We start from the raw sequence: 15,598 nt of genomic DNA on the forward strand, positions 1-15,598 counted from the left end.
GTAAGTGTAGTTACCATCTGTCACCATATGGTTATTACAATATCGTTGGCTATATTCCCTAGCTTGTAATTTTAAAACTGCGACCTATTTATTGTACAGCTGGAGGTTTATACCTCCTAATCCCCTTTACCAATTTTGTAATCTCTCAACCCCCTTCCCGTCTGCATTTATGAGTCTGTTTCTTTTTTTGTTGGTTGGTTGGTTGGTTGGTTGGTTGGTTGGTTGGTTGGTTGGATGGTTACTTGCTTTTGATTTTTAGGTTCCATATATATATATATAAGTGAAATCATCTGGTGTTTTGGTTTGTTTGACTTATTTCCCTTAGCATAATACCCCTGGGTCCATCATGTCGTCACAAATGGCAAGATCTCATTCCTTTTATGGCTCATTAATATTCCATTGTATATAAATACCACATCTTCATTATCCATTTATCTGTTGATAGACACTTGCATTGCTTCCATAATTTGGCTGTTGTAAATAATGCTACAGTAAACATAGGGATACCTTTGTCTTCTCCAGTTAGACTTTTCATTTTCCTGAAGTAAATACCCATAGTGGTATTATCTGTTACTTTTATCTTTAAATTTTTAAAAAGATTTTATTTATTTATTTGACAGAGATCACAAGTAGGCAGAGAGACAGGCAGAGAGAGAGGGGGAAGCAGGCTCCCCGCTGAGCAGAGAGCCCGATGCAGGGCTCGATCCCAGGACCCTGAGATCATGACCTGAACTGAAGGCAGAGGCTTAATCCACTGAGCCACCCAGGTGCCCCTATCTTTAATTTTCTTGAGGAAAGTCTATATTGTTTTCCATAGTGGCCGTACCAGTTTACACTCCCGCCAATGGTGCCTGAGGGTTCCCTTTTTTCCACATCCTCACCAACATTTGTTAGTTCTAATAATTTTGGTACTAGCCATTCTGACTGGTGTAAGGTGACATCTCATTATAGTTTAGATTTACATTTCCCTGATGATTAGTGATGTTGAACCTCTTTTTATGTGTCTGTTGGCCATTGTGTGTCTTCTTTGGAAAAATGTCTATCCAGGTCCTCTGCTCATTTTTAACTGGATTATTGGGGGATTTTTTGGCATTTTGTGAATTCTTTATTTGTTTTGGATGTTAACCACTTACATATATCACGTGCACATATCTTCTCACATTCAGCAGGTTGCCTTCCCATTTTGTTATGGTTTCCTTTGCTCTGCAGAAGCTTTTTAGTTTGATGTAATCCCAGTTGTTTATTTCTGCTTTTGTTTACCTTGCCTAGAGAGACATATCCATAAGTATGTTGCTAAGGGGAATATCCAGTGGAGTATTATCTGTATTTTTCTTTAGGAGTTTTATGATTTCTAGTCTCAAATTTGGGTCTTCAATCCATTTTGAGTTTATTTTTGCATAAAAGTAAAAAAGTGGTCCACTTTCACCCTTTTGCATGCAGCTGTCCATTTTCCCAGTGCTATGTATTAAAATGACTGTTCTCTCCCCATTGTATACTCCTACCTCTGTTGTCATAAACAACTTATTTAATCAAGAGGAGGATGGTAATTATACCACATTTGCTCAATGAGTTCGTATTGATTACCTCCTGGAGTGGTTCTTACTGCCTAGCTCTGTTCCAAGTGCTTGAGAATATAATAGTACATAAATCCCACCCTCCGGATGCTTTCATTCTAGTAGAAGAGGCAACAAATTAAGATAGGTCATGGTCTTAGTCTATTTAGGTTGCTATAACAATACCATCAACTAGAATGGCTCATGAACAATAGAACTGTATTTCTCACAATTCTGGAGGAGGGGTATTCAAAATCAAAGCACTGGTTGATTCATTGTCTGGAGAATAATCAAGCATGGCTTTATTTCTGGGATCTCAATTCTGTTCTTTTGATCTATGTGTCTTTGTTTGTGCTACTACTATATTGTTTAGAGAACTATAGTTTTTTATTACAGTTTAAAATCTGGAATTGTTATACCTCCATATTTGTTCTCCAATTGTCCATTAAACCAGTGGGTCTTTTGGTCTGGTTTGATTTGGTTTGGTTTTTGTTTTAGTTTTGGGGTTTTTTTTTTTTTTTTTAATTCCACCCCAGGTTGAATCTGGGGCCCTCAGTGCTACCCCTCCCAACTACAATTTGTAACATTGGAGTGGGGTTTCCATTATTCCTGTGTCTCCATTTCTCCTGCCATTCTCTGTCTAGTTCTACCCTTCACTGTGCAAACATAGGTGTAGGTTTTGTGTGTCCATGGAAGGAGGTGAGTTTAGATCTTTTTTCACTCCTGTCTTGGGTCTCTCCTCTGGAAATATAATTTTAGAATTATTGGGCTTGAAATATCTAATAAGACCATAATAGAGAGTCAAGTGGCAGTTGGTTATGCATGGCTGGAGTTCTAAGTCTGAAATAGTATGGACTTGGGAGTGTATAACATGTTGTTAATGTTTTAAGTCCTAAGACTAGATCACCTAAGAAGTAGGTAATGCAAAAAGATTCCAGAATTGATTCCTGAGTCATGACAACTTTAAAGGTCTGGGAAATAAGGAGAAATAGTCAAGGAGACTCAGAAATTTTGCTGAAAGAGATAAAAGAAGAAGCAGGAAGGTGTGTGATCCCTGAATCCAAGTGAAGACAGTGGTGATTCTTTTTCTTACACACTGCTTATAAGTCAAGTGATAGGAGTCCTACCTGTAGTCTCAGGTATGATTCTTCAATAACAGTGTTTCTCTACCAAACCACTACTGACATTTTGGACTAGGTAACTTTTTTTAAATAATTTTTTATTATTTTATTAACATCTAATGTATTATTAGCCCCAGGAGGACAAGGTAACTTTTTGTTGTGGGGGTTTATTCTGTGCACTGTAGAATGTTTAGCAGCATCACAGGTAACTATGCACTAGATGTCAGTAGCACACCCCAGGCTGTGACAACCAAGAATGTCTGCAGACATTGCTTGTTTACTTTTCCAGACCAAGTTTGTCCCAGTTGAGAACCACTGTCATACATCATACATTCTAACTTACATTATTCTCATTATCCCTTGCCAAGTTGGAAGCCTTACAGGCTACAGAGGAAAATCTTGGGGTTAAGGCAGAGCTGATCCTCTATCAGAAACACCACAAATCATCAACAAAAAGCCAGCAGCCTTTACTCTAGACAGAAGGGCAGACCATCCATTTCATGGCTGAATAGCCTTTCAATGATAGCTTGATTAGCATCATTTTCTACCAGGGCATCTTGGAAGCACTTCTCACAGTCACTAACGCGACCAACCTTCAGGGTAAAATGGAAATCCTCTGGCTTGATTTTGTCATGCAATTGTCTAGACTCCGAAGTGCCTAATTAACTTTGTTTCCTTGGCGTTTCTGTGCCTGGAGGACCAGAAACAGAAGCAGCTCTGCATCCTAAAGAAGAAATTTCTAGTAGGTAATTAGAGCTACTACTATCATACGAGTGACCACCAAGGTAGAAAAAAACTGAGGACACAGAAGCTCTTCAGGATTGTGGTCAACCCATTTCTGAAAAGGATAACCTCTAAAATGGAAAGAGAAGCAGATATATAATAAGGAGGGAGGCACCACATAGCTGCACATCAAAGAAAAATTCTCATGCATAGGATAAAATGAATACTATGAGGAGGAGGAGGATAATAATTGTACCACATTTCCTCAACGAGTTCATACTGAGTACCTCCTGGAGTAGTTTTTACTGCCTAGCTCTGTTCCAAGCATTTGAGAATATAGTAGTGCATAAAATAGAAAAATAAATCCCGCCCTCAAGATGCTTTCATTCTAGTAGAAGAGGCAACAAATAAGATAGGTCATGGTCTTAGTCTATTTGGTTGCTGGAACAGAATACCATCAACTAGATGGCTCCAGAACAAGAGAACTGTATATCTCACAGTTCTGGAGGAGGGGTAGCCCCAAATCAAAGCACTGGTAGATTCATTGTCTGGTGAGTCTGCTACCTGCTTTATAAATGGGTGTGTTCTCACTGTGTCTTCTCGTTGCAAAAGGAGTGAGGGAACTCTGTGCGATCTATTTTATGAGGGCGCTAATCCCGTTCACGTGAGCTCCACCCTCCTGACCTCAGTGCCTCCCCCAAGCCCCACCGATAAACACCATCACATTTGGCATTAGGTTTCAACATATTAACGTGGAGGCGACACAAATATTCAGACCAGAACAGTTATAGACTGATAATGCTAAAGAAAAAAAATCAGTCAGCTTGGGAAAATATCAAATATTGAAGGAGTTGATATTTTAGTGAGGATTATCAAAAGGGTTAGGGGATAGCATTTGAGGCAGAGGGAATAGCGAGTCCCCACATGAGCATGCCTAGGATGCTGGAGGAAGAACAGGAAAAGCAGAGTTGTTGAAGAGAAAAATGGACAAAAGTCAATAGAACATGAGATAAAGTCAGAAAGTTAGTGGGAGCCTGGGGAATGTAAAGCTTGTAGCTCTTGGTACTTCACAGTAAGAACAGGAGCTTTCATGCTGAGTGAGATGGGAAGCCAACAAAAGGTAGTGAGCAGAGCAGTGACCTGATTAGGTTTATATATTTTTTTAAAATTTTTAAAATTTTATTTATTTTTAAAGTAGTCTCCACTCTGGGCGTGGAGCCCAACATGGGGCTTGAACTCCTGACCCCAAGATCACGACCTGAGCTGAGATCAAAAGCCAGATGCTTAACCATCTGAGCCACCCAGGGGCCCCTTGGTTTCTATTTTAACAAGACAGTTCTGACAGTTATTTTGAGAAAAGATGCCCAAGGAAAGGGCAGAAGTAAAGAGATTAATTGGGATGAGTCCAGGAAGGAGATGGTGGTGCCTTGAATCAGACTGATGGCGGGGGGATGGTATGAAGTGGTCAGTGCTGTGTATATCTGAAGGTACAATAAGTAATGTTTTGCTGTAGGAAGATACATAGGTTTGGGTAAAAGGAGGTAAGGATGATGTCAAGTATTTGAAAAATTGGGCTCTGTTCTAGACCTGTAAAGAAAGAGAAATTTCAAGTAAGCAGTGAGATAAAGGGGTCTGAAGTTCAATGGACATGTCTGAGCTGAAAATAAGATTTGAGAATCATCGGTATACAATGATGATGAGAAATACAGGGTTTTTCTTCTTCATGTTTTGACCTTTTTGGGTAGGCTTAAGCTGCTGTGCCAGGCAGGTACCACAATAGCCAAAAACCCAGGCTACTTTCAGAATGGGAAACATAGTACAGGACAAAAGAAGCAGGTTCTCCATTAGAAAAGGGAGAGGTCTGTATATGAAAGGAAAAAGACTTCTAAGATGTAATAATCAAATGCAACCTATGGAAGTTGTTGAGATGCTGAATAGAGCAAACCAAGTGCTAAAAACAGGCATTTTTGAGAAGATTTTTGGGGGATTTTGAAAGTGGACTGGGTATTTGGTGATATATGGAATTATTGCATATGTGGTTATACTTGGTGTATTATGCGTATCTGTGCACTGCACATATGATCCATTGTCCCACCCAACTTACAGAACACAAATTCAAAAACCAAAATATTATCAAGAATTTGAAGACAGTGACTGAAAAGCATTAAACCCCAGGAGCAGGACGCGTCTGGACGTGGCCCTGTGTGACGTTTCAGCTCAGGAAGCAGGCCCTGCTCACATGTTCTAGAGCTTGTGCTGACATGTCTGGCTCTCTGAGCCTGGGCTAGACCTCCATTTTCTCATTTGTCACACGGAGACAGAGCCCAGCACTGACCCAGGCCCTGTACTCAACAAGGACCATGTGGATTTAACAAGCCAAAGTGAGAAACTGACAGTTTTTGAAGGAGGAAGTAGTCAGCAGGTTTTAAACTTGTAACCAGCACTGGACTGCTCAATGTCTAGAACTTTGTACATTAGTATCAGGAAAAAAAAAAAACCCTGTAATTATAAATAATATATCACCTCAGGGTCTTAATGATGTTGAAGTGTTAATTTAAGTATAAATATTTGAAATATGTTAGACTTTTGTCTTTGTTTTGGGACTGCCTGAGCTTCTGTTATCCTCCAGGAGGATCTGAAGGGAGGAATTCCCATTGACCTTTCCTAGCTGGGACAGTGTTAGCACCTGGCATTCACTGAGCATCTACTGTGTGCCAAGCCCAGCATGCGCTCACTTCCAGGGGCGTTCTCTCACCCACCCTGTGCATGGCTGTTTCAAATATTGTGGTTTGGTTCTTTCTTAAATTCCAAGTGAGAGCTGCCAGATGAGCTCTATATGGAATGTATTTTACTGAATATAGGCTGTACCTTTACACTAAGACAATTGCTTATTTTTTTTTAAAGATTTTATTTATTTATTTGACAGACGGAGATCACAGAGAAGCAGGCAGAGAGAGAAGGAAGCAGGCTCCCTGCTGAGCAGAGAGCCCGATGCGGGGCTTGATCCTAGAACCCTGGGATCATGACCTGAGCCGAAGGCAGAGGCTTTAACCCACTGAGCCACCCAGGCGTCCAAGACAATTGCTTATTGTTTATGTCGAACTCACATCCAATTAGGCATCCTCCTCCCAGTACAGTGCCCACTGTTCTTCCCAGACAAGAGTAAAGGCATTTTTTCTTCCCCGTTGGTTCATCCTTTCCCTAAGCGTTTATCACCCATTTATATACAGGTGTGTGGATATGTTTGCACATGTGTGTATGTTGAAAGAAGAGAGAAATAGAGCATAACATCTTACAAATGTTTTATATACCAGTCATGCTGCATAAGAGTATCAGAACACTTTTCATTTTATTAAAATGGCTTCATTTTTTCCAAATGATTGCATAGAGTCTACCGCTAACATCAGTTGTATATTGAAAACATCACCAAAATTGCTAGAAAGAAAAGTAATTTTCTCTATTGCCTCTGTCGGCATCATTGCAAAGTAAGGCAGTGTAACTAACCTATGAGGCTGTTTAGCAACCTTCCATGAAGTTATATTATTTGTCCTTAGAATCTTTATGGAGAAATAACTGTATGAAAAACACAAGCTTGAAGCGAAGGGTCCTATCCCAGGAATGGACATCTGACACATCAAGGAGCTTACTTTCCTGACAAATCTTTTTTTTGTTTTTTAAATTTTACTTATTTATTTGAGAGAGAGTGAGTTTGAGCAGGGGGAGGGATGGAGTTGCGAGGAGAGAGCATGTCAAGCAGACTCCCCTGTGAGTGCGAAGCCCGATGCCAGGCTTGATCTTAAGACCTTGAGATCATGACTTGACCTGAACCAAGAGTCAGACCCTTAGCCAACTAGGCTACCCAGGTCCTCTAACCAATTTCCTATCTGAAAAGGGCTGTAGTAGGACCACAGACCATCTCCCAGGTGAAGAGAGGTGCAGGTCAACTCACTTATTTAATTAATCTGGTATGTTAAAAAAAAAACTGAAAAATTGAAGAAATCCCAAAATAGAGTTTCACAAATTACAATTAAATGTTTACATTTTACAATTTAACCCTGAAAATAACTTGATATCATTGCATTATTCCCCACTCAAAAATGCAGGATGTATTTTTACAACATTAATTCATATTTTATTAAGAATTCTGAGGTCCTGGAGAGTAAAAGCGCTCATCTGGCCCTGGTACCCGAAATTTCCAGCTTGAACTCTGATGTGAACTGGTAACATAGAGTCCCCTTCTCTGCTAGCACTTTAGTAAATCCCTATTCCCTGGGGTGATGGGGAGAGCATGCACTGGGTCATCAGGGGATTCAAGCAAGATGATGAGAGAGTACAGATGGGCGTGAGATTGCCTCCAGATGAGCCTTTTCTTCCTTGGACCCCGTGCTGATGGCGTCTAATGAGCCATCCTGAAACTAGCATTCTATTGACTTTGGTGCAAGAAATTTCCCATAGTCATCCTTCAAAAGAAACAGATAATAACCATTTATCTTACAAACATTCCTATGTTTTCTGTCTCTCTAACTTGATTAATAACAAAAGTGGAATAATTAGCAAGAGTTGTTAGGCCGCTACTGTGTTCCAGGGTGCCGTGTGAAATACCTTATCGTAATCTCTTTAATTTTCACAAAAAACTCCATAGCGGCTGGTTAATGAATGAATCTTGTGACATCAAGAGTTACAGGTTTAATCCTGATAAGAGTTGATCTTTCATTTTTATTTGATTAAACATATTTAGGTAGAAGATGAAACTCTTTGCTTTAGTCCCTGAAAACTGAGTTGAATTAAGCTACTGATCGGGATTCATGAGATCAGTTCTCAAGGGTGACATTGGGGTGTTGCTGTCACTGTTTTTTTTTTTTTTTCTTATTTCTGATTTTTGTGACATTGTAGGAAGCTGCTAACCATGTGCTTAGTAAGCTAGTTCACCATCCATGTTGCATCAGCCCTCAGGCACCTCCAGGTCATTTCCTACACACACACACACACACACACACACACACACACACACAGTGCTTACATAAGACCCCCTTGCAGAATCTCATAGGCTTTATAGAATAAGAAATGCAAATGTAGAATCACACTGTAACTCCTTGAATACTTTTCCTTAATAACTAACCTTACAGACTGTCAGACTCCAGAGTGGCATGGGCCCTACAGGAAGATCATGTCTCCTGAAATACTTAGTGTCTTTGACTAAGCTACCCAAGACAGACGGACAAGTAGCCCTCTCCAGGCCATTCCAAGGTCTAGTTTCCTTGGTTTTATTAAAGGTCTTTCACATGTTTCCCTAGGTTTCTGGCCAACAGGGGTAGCAGAATCTTTCATTACTAGGTATGCAGAAATAACACCGGTGTGCCAGGAATTACAGATCAAAGACCTACTAGCCAGATTTGACCTCCAGATAGACTTTTGTTTTAGTTTTTTTGACTTGCAAAGTGACTTTTGAAAATGAATTGGGATCTAAACATCAGGTGGTATCACACAGACACAAATGCATGTATAGATGGATGAATAAATGGGTTTGGATTTCTGCTTCTCTTCGTTAAATTCGAGGTTTTGGCATCGCAGGGTTTGCTTTCTGGCTTACCAGCAGTTGATGAGAACTCATGAGTCAGATCCACTTTATCCTGGGCAAGCTTTCTCTATTTTCCATAGTCCTCCATCTTTCTTGTCCCTTGACACTGGGGACGAGTGTCAGCTACCAGATATCACAGTACTAACATGCTTCCTTTGTCTTCCAATATACCCAAGTGTTTGTATATCTGTGGCTCCAACTTTTATTTAATAATATTAGGTATTTACTCATGCCAGATACAGATAATGATAAAAAGACTCCTCTTCCCCCATCAAAGCTCTCAGTCTTTTGGGACAGATTACATACATAAATACTTCAATTATGATAACACATGATCTGTCTTCAGTTAAAGCTCATTTAAAGAGATGCGAGACTTTGTCCTGGACACAGAGGTGATTTGGGGAGGGCTACACAGAGTTGGTGGTATTTAAACAAGATTTTATAGAAGAAGTAAGACAGCAAATGAAGAAGGCGAGATAATGAAGTGGGAGAGCTAGGTTCTCTTCTCACAGAGTCCAAGAATGAATCCCACAGACAAAGGGGAGTGAGTAAAGCAATCGAGTTTTATTAAGCAGGAATACAGAAAAAAAGCTCTGAGGATTGAGAGGAGTCCTGACAGGGTTGCCAACATGGGCCTCCCCGATAGTCTTTTCTTTGGGACTGACCAGGGAGCTTGTGGCCTTCACATCCTTGTGATGTCTTGGTTTGCTGGTGATCAAATCTTTAATGGCTTACTTCTGATCTGGTTATTCTTTGTTGGTCACAGGTGACTATCAAAAAAAAAAAAAAAAAAAAAAAAGAACACCCCCTGCCCCCCACCAACATCTAGGGCAGGGTGGTCTGGTTTGTTTCCTTGTTTCTGGTTTCCTTACACTTCTGCATTTCTGGGATTTCTGTGAGCCTGATCACTTAGCCCCCTGTCTGTCTCTCCCTACCTAGCCCCACCTGTCCTTTTTCCACTAACACACTTTGTATACAAAAAGTCAGACATGGAAGGGCATTTGTGACCCAGATGTTTGCTGGGCTCTTACAGGAGGCTGAAAGGAATATTGAGCAGTAAGGTAATGGGATTAGATTTTGAATGCCATGCTCAATAATTTTTGAATTGCTGTCAACCATTACCAGGGAAGTTACTGTTAATAAGTAAAATCTGCCATGCTTCAATATGCATCCATTTCTCTATCTTTGGGTTTCCAAGGATTTTTCTTTTCTTTCTTTTTTTTTTTTTTTTTTAAAGATTTTATTTATTTATTTGACAGAGAGATCACAAGTAGGTAGAGAGGCAGGCAGTGAGAGAGGGAGAAGCAGGCTCCCTGCTAGGCAGAGAGCCTGATGTGGGGCTCCATCCCAGGACCCCGAGATCATGACCTAAGCTGAAGACAGAGCCTTAACCCACTGAGCCCACCCAGGTGCCCCTTGAAATTTTCTTAATATCTTCTCAAGCTATATCTATCTATATCTACTATATCTCTACTATATCTACTATATCTATCAGACTCCTTATTTAACTTTAAAAAATAATAGCATATTCAGAATATGGACAGAGTATATATTAATAAATAAATAAATAAATAAGACAGACACTCCAGTAGAAAAATGGACCAAAAAAAAAAAAAAAAACCCAAACATATAGTTCATAATTCACAAAGAGAAAAATCCTAGTAGTCAATAAAAATGTGAAAATAAAAATGTGGTCAACTTTTGTTAGTCATCAGAGAAATGTAAATGAGAGACAAAATGCAGTACTTTCCTGAACACACACAAGAATGACAAATGAAAAAGACAAAAAAACACCAATTATCAGTGAAGACATGGAACATCCAGAGTTTTCATAAACTTTTGGTGGGAGTGTAAACTGGTACAACAACTTGAGAAAACTATTAAGCTGTATCCACTAATGTTAAACATATGCATAACTTGACCAGCAGTTCCACACCTATGTATGTATCTAACACGAATGTGTAAAGACAAGAATTTTCAGCAAAACACATGAATATACTGTATTAGTGTACAGTTTACAATACCGCAAACTGGAAATTACCTAAATGTCTATCAACATAAAATGAGCAAATACATTTTGGTGTATATACCCAGTGGAACAACAAGTTGTTATATAACATTCAGCAAATAACAATGAGTATCAACTAATTGTGGAGGGCAGGGGTGTGGCTGGGGGGGCAGGGGGTGGAGTTCCAGAAGGGTGAAGTAAGGAGCTGGATGGAATCTATTCCAGCAAAACAACAATTTAATTAATGAAGCATTTTAAAAACAAGCAATCATTTAAAGTCTTGGGGAAATGTGCAAGGGCACACAGTAAATGGAAAAACAAAATCCATTCATGAAGATCTACAAAATCTCAAAACAATCAGAGCCTATGGCATTTAAGCCTTTTCTTTTTTTTTTTTTTTTAAGATTTTATTTATTTATTGGACAAAGAGAGAGATCACAAGTAGGCAGACAGGCAACCAGAGAGAGAGGAGGAAGCAGGCTCCCTGCTGAGCAGAGAGCCCGATGCGGGGCTCGATCCCAGCACCCTGGGATCATGACCTGAGCCGAAGGCAAAGGCTTAACCCACTGAGCCACCCAGGCGCCCCTAAGCCTTTTCTTTACACAGCTCTCCAGCTAGTGTTGAGGAAGCTACCCCAGGTGCTCTATTTCAGGTAGGTAGAGGCTAAAAGACCTGAGTTTTCTTTCCTCCTCCCAGCCTTGCTGGTCCCCATCAGTGCTCCATTGCAGAAGCTTCGTTACAGGCAAACATGGCAGAGGTGATAGGGTCTTACCTATCTTATAGGTAAGTCTCACTTATAGGACATAAGCTCTACTCAGCGCAGCAGGTCAAGAATAATGGGACCTTGATTGTCCTGCCCCAACTTGCTTACAGGATAAATGTTCTGTGATGGGAGGTAGAAGGTGAGATGCTTAGGGGCTGCCATCACCTACAGTGTTCGCACACAGAGTAGAGGGTCATTCCAAGAAAGCAAGTCCCCACGTCCAGCTCTACTGCATGGGTACAGGTTTCTGCCCAGGGAAAAAGTCAGGCCCTAAGGAAGAAGAGCTCCTCGGTTCTCCTTGAGGGAACTGACTTGACTTGGAATGAAATGTTGAGAACTCCATGAATAAGTAAGTTATCAACAAACATATAATTTTGGCAGAAAATAATTAAGAGGAGGATGTTGGCTTCACGATACAAGCAAAACAGTAGGACATCCATAAGTGTCACGAAGAAAACCAGGGAAAGGGAAAGCTAAGAAGACCCCATGGATCATAGCAACTGTAGGGGTCAGGGAGGATGTCCTGGAAGGCACGAGGCTGAATGCACACAGGAACATTAATATCAGGATGTGGCCAGATTTGAAAGCTGCCCATAGACTCGTCAAAACCAAATAGAAATCTTACTGTCAGGTTGGGCTTAAACCTCTGACCAAACACTGACTGAACTATAAGCTACACTAACCCAGGGGCAACTTCTAGAAATCCAGGCTTAAAAACAAAATCACACTCATCCTTGTGGTTCTGGAAGACTGTGTCCATGTCCAAGGCTGTACCCTCTCAAGAAAGATCAGAGAGGAAACCTTCGAGCCACTAATCCCTGGCTGAACCCGAAGCAAAACAATGCACACTTCATGAACTGTGAATATAGCCGCTAAGTCACAGAGACCTCAAATGGCAAAGGGTGAAAATCCAGTTGTTTAAAGGAGTGTGACTTATTTGACCAATAAGTGGCTTAAAATGACCCAGGGGTAACCCCAGGCACTCAGACTAAAAGAAAGCAAGGAAAGAGTAGTCTAAGTGCGTACACTATGAAGAATATGAAAAGAGACCTATCAGGAGGGGAGAAAATATTTGTTCATGACATAGCTCATTTCAGTATCCTCTTACAACACATTAAAAAAGACCAAAAAAGAAATAAATTCCAATTCAAATGCAAGCAATGTATTTAACAAGCATTTCTTTAAAAAAAAGAAAAAAAAAAGATATATAACTGGCCAATAAGCCCCTTAAGGGATGTTCAATGTTACTAGTCATTAAGAAAATGCAGATCAAAATTACAAGGAGATCCTGTTTCACACCCACTAGGAGGACTTTACTACTAATAAAACAAAATCGTTGCTGGTAAAGATGAAGAAAAGTCAGAACTCTCCCACTTCTCTGGTGCTAAGATAAAATGCTACAGTCACTTGGTAAAAATGCTGGCAGTCCCTCAAGATTACACATAAAGTTATTATATGACACAGCAATTTTTTCTCTAGTTGCATATCCAAGAAAATTGAAAACATGCATCCACACAAAATTTTGTGTGAGGTTGTTCACAGTAGCATTATTGATAAGAGCCAAAAAGTTGGAAACGAGTAAATGTTCATCAAAGAATGAGGTGATCAAGTGTGGAATTTCCATACAGTAGAAAATCTGGCACCAAAAAGGAGTGCTAAAGTAGCCAGTCACAAATGATTCCATTTGTATGGAATTTACTTACTGGGTCTATATCGGTCTCTAGAAACAAAAAGTATGTTAATGTTTCCATAGGTGTAGTGGGTGGGATGTGGAGGGGAATGAGAAGCAATTGCTGATGGGTATAGGATTTCTTCTTGAAAGGACACGTATGCTCTAAAGATAGTCGTTGAATTATATTCTTTATATCAGTGAATTATGTAGTGTGTGAATTATGTCTCAGTAAATGTTTTTAAAAAGGTAGACTATAGTTATGTTGTTAAATATTAAAACAGTGACAGTGAGAAAAAAAAGCCAGACATACTGAAAATGTAGACAGAATAATTCCTTCTGTAGGAAAAAAAGAAAGCAAGAAATAACAGACAAAGCTGAGAAATATGGTTAGAAGTCACGACAGAAGTTGTTCTTTCAGGCGTAGGGTAGTAACTAAATGGGAAGGATGCCTCTGAAAGACTGACAATATTTTTACTTTTTTTTTTTAAGATTTTATTTATTTATTTGACAGAGATCACTAGTAGGCAGAGAGGCAGGCAGAGAGAAAGGAGGAGGCAGGCTCCCTGCTGAGTAGAGAGCCTGATGTGGGACTCAATCCCAGGACCCTGAGATCATGACCTGAGCCAAAGGCAGAGGCTTTTTAACACACTGAGCCACCCAGGCGCCCCAATATTGTTACTTTTTTATCTGGATGCTAGTTAGAGGAATCTGCTCCACTCAGGACAGTTCATCAGGGGACACATTTATGATATGTACATTTTATGTTTGCACAATGTACTTAAAAAAAAACTTTGTTTTAAATTATGGAGCTGTAATAATTTTAATGAATAGAAGCCAACTGTTATTGTACTATGAATTCTCACTTCTGTAATTTTAACCAAAGAAATACTGGTCTGTGGTCCAGATCATTCCATTTCATTCATTGTATTTTTATATTCTTTCTTTGCTTCATTCCCTTAGCAAATACCTGTTGAATGCATGTGCAGTGCAAGGCCCTGGGGAAACAGCCACCTCTTGGTTCCTCTGCCCACATGAGATTTACTATATATCAGGCTGGAAGACAATAAAAATTAATTGCATATATAATGAATATCACCAAAAATGTGTCAGGCATGATGAGAATAGATAACAGAAGCCTTGCGCTGTTTGGGAGTTCCAGGCAGAGTTATTTGAAAGAATGACTTCTGAGAGTAAGTGATAAGGATCAGGAGCTTCCCAAGTTAAGAGAGGGAGAAAAGCATTCCAGCAGAGAGTAGACCTTGCAACAGGGCCCTAGAGCAGGAAAGAGGCTGGCACTTCATAGAAAGTAAGTCATTTAAATCTTTTTTTTTTAAGATTTTTTTTAAAAATTTATTTATTTGACAAAGAGAGAGATCACAAGTAGGCAGAGAGGCAGGCAGAGAGAGAGGAGGAAGCAGACTCCCTGCTGAGCAGAGAGCGGGATGTAGAACTCGATCCCAGGACCCTGAGATCATGACCTGAGCCGAAGGCAGAGGCTTAACCTACTGATCCACCCAGGCGCCCCAGAAAGTAAGTCATTTAAATGTTGAGTGGGAGGGGGATTCACAATAAAAGTCCAGAGAGAACCTAAAAAATGATTTCTAGACATTTACCAGGAATAAGGGACTGCAGCAAAAAAGTCTTTTGAACTTGCTCTCTGTCCCAAATCTTGTTTAATTTCTGTAGTAAATTTTCTGTAGTGTAACCAGAAGAGTCTTCATGAAATAAAAATGTAACTACATAATGCTTCACCTCAAATTCTTAATGACTGGTCCTTAACGACTGCATATTAGCCTCTCTTCTCACTTCTTTCCTACTGGCTACATTCTAGAAGTATCTTTACATCTTCAAAGGCACTCTACTCTGCCTTGGATTTATGTCTCTGCACATGCTGTTCTCTCTGTTTCCAGTGCTCCCCATAATCCCTTTTTTCTGCTTATCTTTAAAGATTCAACCTTGGTGCACCTCAACCATGCAGGCGACCCTGGTTTCTTAAGTCTGTGGTTAGGCATCCATCCTTGTTGATCCCAAAGTACTTAGTAAACTGTAACACAATTGTCTCTTTACTTGGCTTTTTTTCCTGAATATACTGTAAAGACCTTGATAGCATGGATCTCCCTTCCATATTCATCAGTGACTCCAGTTCTTTCCTCAGTGCTTAGCACATACAAATGGTGATA

Source organism: Enhydra lutris, unplaced genomic scaffold (assembly GCF_002288905.1).
Source record: "Enhydra lutris kenyoni isolate GAN:26980312 unplaced genomic scaffold, ASM228890v2 scaffoldscaffold50, whole genome shotgun sequence".
Classification (NCBI taxonomy): Eukaryota; Metazoa; Chordata; class Mammalia; order Carnivora; family Mustelidae; genus Enhydra; species Enhydra lutris.